The 4,038-nt window shown below is 36.2% G+C and overlaps 1 pseudogene; it reads left to right on the top strand.

Moving 5' to 3' along the window:
* Positions 1 to 2,514: 2,514 nt before the first annotated feature.
* The window catches only part of LOC105742453, a 3,938-nt pseudogene continuing 2,414 nt past the window's right edge, over positions 2,515 to 4,038 (top strand).

The raw sequence follows: 4,038 nt of genomic DNA, 5'->3' as shown, positions 1-4,038 counted from the left end.
GCCGGAGCAATGTAAAACCTCAGACCACTCAAACCTAAGAGTGAGCTTTGTGGGTTGTCACCATGCAGATTAGATGACTTCTTGAAGGTCACTGAAGATGCTAAGGCAAAGATCATAATACAATGTTTTAAGCATTTTTTCCTTAACCCCCCTAGCATTTCCTTAGAGAGTCAATCCTGTCTCTAGGGTCTTATAACTAATGACTACAGAAACCACCACCATGGCAGATAAATATGACACGACAGCAAATTACTCTTCTATATTTGATCAGCGAGAGTAAATTCTTCCAGACTTTTACAATGTCAGATAAGAAAACAACCTTTTCTTTTTTCCATCCTTGCATTTTAGCATTGCATTGTGAAGATATCTTAAATCTCCATAATTGGTTCTCCATGATTTTTAATCAAACTTTGATTAGTAAAATCAGAAGGGGTTCATTCATAACCTGTTGTCAGATCCCTCTTCTTACATTTTAAATCATTGTTACTCTATTAGAGAGATTCTGCCTGCTGGAGTTCCAGGATCTGTATACCTCAGATATGCCAAGAAACAAATACAGATAAAAGAAAAATGATCTGAAAAAACAGAGAATGCAATTCTTGGTCACTGAAAATTTTCATTCCTATATCATAAAATCATCATCATCATCATCATCATCATCATCATCATCATCATCATCATCATTTCTCCCACCTGCCTTCATTTCTCTCTTCTTAATAAGCATCTAAAACAAAAACAAAAACATTCTATCCCTGCCAGTTACAGCACTATTCCTTTGCAAAATGCTTCAAAAAGTTGTCCGAACTTGCTATTTTAGTTCTAATTCCCTCTCCTATCATCTCTCTTCAACCTTCCTTCAGGCTTTTATCACCCATCAAGCCAATGAAACTGCTGGTGTTTACCAAGGTCACCAGAAGCCTCCACACTGTCGAATGTGGAGGCTAATTCTCAGTCCCTCGGGTACTGAGCTTCTCAGCAGCTTGTAGATTCACTTCACTTGGTTTTAGGTTCCTCATATTCTCTTGGGCTCTGTCCTGCCTCTGCAGCCCTTTGGTGTCCATCTTTTTTCTTCATTGCCCTCCCATACCCATTCTCCCAGATCCTGGAGTGTCCCCAGGAATGCCAATTCCTCTTTCCTATCTTTCATTACTCCCTGGGCCATCTTACCCAGACTCATGACTTTCAGGACAATCAAAACATGTTAGCTCTCAAAATTCTAACTCCATCTTAGAGAGTTAATCCTATCTTTAGTGTCTTCCACTCATATAAATATCTAATGAATATTACAAATTTAAAATGTCTGTAACCAAACTCTTGGTTTTCCTCCACCCTAAAAACCTATTCTACATGAAGTCATCACCTTGTCTTTGCATGGCAAAATTTATCTCTGGCTCACCCTCAAACCCTTACAGTCAAGCTCAATCTCTACCTTTCTTTTGGGAACCAATCAATGCAGAAAACCTCTCCACTTCCCTTCCTCCTTGTCCAGGACAAGGCCCAAATCAATAGCATCTCTCATCTAACTTCTCTCTCTTCTTGCTTGCTTGCTCCCTAACAATCTATTTTCACCACTGGTGCCTGTTTAACTTAAAAGCAAACAAGCTCATGTCATTTTGATGGTTCGGCAGACTGCCATTTCCCCAACCCTTGTCTCTTCCTCCACTCCCTGTTATTAACTCTCAGAATGCATCTCCTATTGCTTTGCCTGTGCTCACTTCATTCTTCCACTCTGGTTCCTTTGCTGTCCCTCAAACTTACCAGAAATTTTCCTGCTCAGGCCATTTGTCTTGCAGTACCCTCTGTTTAGAACTCTTTTCAGATATCAGCCTGGCATCTTCTCTCACCTTCTTCACTTCATGATCGGTTTCACCTCAATGTACACCTTCCCTGAAGACTATTCAAGACTATGATGACCCTATCATCAACACTCTGTTGTCCCATACTCTGCTCTATTCCTTTTCTTTATATCAATTTCCATAATTCCATTTAATTCATTTATTAAATATACTTATTGCTTATTGTCAGTATTTCTCCTTTAGACAGCAAGCTCTTTAAAGACAGGGATTTTCATTCATTTGTTCACTCATGCATATCAAATACTCAGAAGAGACTTAATTTGTCATTAGAACTCAATAAACATGTTGAAAAATTAAAGAATGGTAAATAAAAAAACAGAATGTAGAATTTGTGAATGACATATCACATGACATTAAAAGAAACTAGCCTTTGTCTTATATTGCAAGTTTTTTTTTTTTTATTTAACTTGAGCTTCTCAGTTACCTAATTGCATTCTCCTTCAATATAACTAACATTGGGAGTGTACCACTTGACCATGTAGGTGACAAAATATATCTGAATTTTCTAGAGCTAATGCATCTTTTGGGGAGGAAAGGATTTCCTCTATTTCAGGGGCTTTCAATAATAAGAACAGTTCTGCATTGAGTTTTCATTCTTTGACCAAATATAAAACTTTTATTTCTTCTCATTATTAAGTCAGAATTTTTATCTGCAATAATGAAAGGTAAGTGATTTCTGTGGTATTAGGTTTAAGTAAAGATTTCAAGTATTGGGGATGGGGGATAAACTGATCATTCCCATATAGAAAATGGCAAATGTTAGCACAGGAAACTAGTTTCCTGGAATAATAATAAAATGTTGTAGCAAAAGTCAGAGATGTGAATCAATAGATTCAGCTCAAACTAACCTAATTCACTTTTCTTAGTTTAAAACCCAAATAGTTCAAGATGTGCAATTAAACTTAATGATTTTTTTAAAGAAAGGAAACTGATCAGTTTCTTCTTTTGTTTTCCATCCAACTGAAAAGCATGACTCATTCAAATGAGATAAAGCCAACAATTAGGAAGCTGACCCAAATAGTGTCTAAAACAGCACCATGACCCACAAAAGGAAGAAAACCCACCAGAGACTTAAACTACATCTCATCTACCAGCTTGTCATACCATGCAGTGGACAAAAAGTATAGCAATGGCTAATGAAGAAGAATAAAAGGATGGTGTAGAAAACTTTTGAAACAAATTTATTTACAAAGAAGGAGAGAAAGCTTTAAACATTTTAGTTTTATCTGTTGATAAATATACATATGATTATATTTTTACATGTATTTATTTACTTTTCTGTGAAATGTTTATATAATTTTTTCCCATTTTTCATTGAGATCATTTACATTCTCTTACAGAATAATATACATGATCTCCTTATTATGGATATTAACAAATACCAGTATGTGCAAAAAAAAAAAACTTTTCCAATGTATCACTTATTGTTTCATCTCTATTAGGTATCTTTTGATGAACAGATAGCCTTGTTTCATTGTTAGATTCATATAATTTAGGGCCAGCAAGATAGTTCAGGGGCCAGCGAGAGAGCTTAGTGAACTAGGCACCTGCTTAGGAAAGCACAGGGACCAGGATTCGATGCCCAGCATCACATGCCACATGGGCCCCATCCCTGGGTGCGTTGAGCCAGCCACTGAGTCTGGGCATGATGACTCACTCCTGTAATCTCAGCACTGGGGAGGCTGAGATAGAAAGATCACTAGGAGTCAAAGCTGTATAGCAAGATCCTGTACCAAATATATAAAAATAAAATAAATTGAAATATATATAATTTAAATATAATGTTTTATACTTTTATTCTTTGATTAAATCCTTTCCTTCTCTAAGATCATAGAGATATTCTGTCATATTTTCTTATAAAGATTTTAAATCTTTGACTTTCACAATTATAACATTGATAGTCTGGAATGAGTGATTGTATATGGCAGTAATAAAAATCTGCATCATGTTTCTCATCACAGGTATACTATTTATCAAACAGCTCATCTTTGCCAAGTGATATGTAGAATCATCTCTGGCATACATCGGTTTCCAAATACACTTGGATCTGCTTCTGCACTTCAATTCTCTCTCATCAGTCTGTTGTATGCCTTGTGCCAAGATCACACTATATTAATCAGTGTAGCTTTATGCTAATTCTTTCTCTTTATTGTACCAGTCTTCCCTGTCCTCCAATCCCCTA

The sequence above is a fragment of the Octodon degus genome, unplaced genomic scaffold, assembly GCF_000260255.1.
Source record: "Octodon degus isolate 3935 unplaced genomic scaffold, OctDeg1.0 scaffold00053, whole genome shotgun sequence".
Lineage (NCBI taxonomy): Eukaryota > Metazoa > Chordata > Mammalia > Rodentia > Octodontidae > Octodon > Octodon degus.
This window is presented reverse-complemented; position numbering and strand designations above follow the sequence as displayed.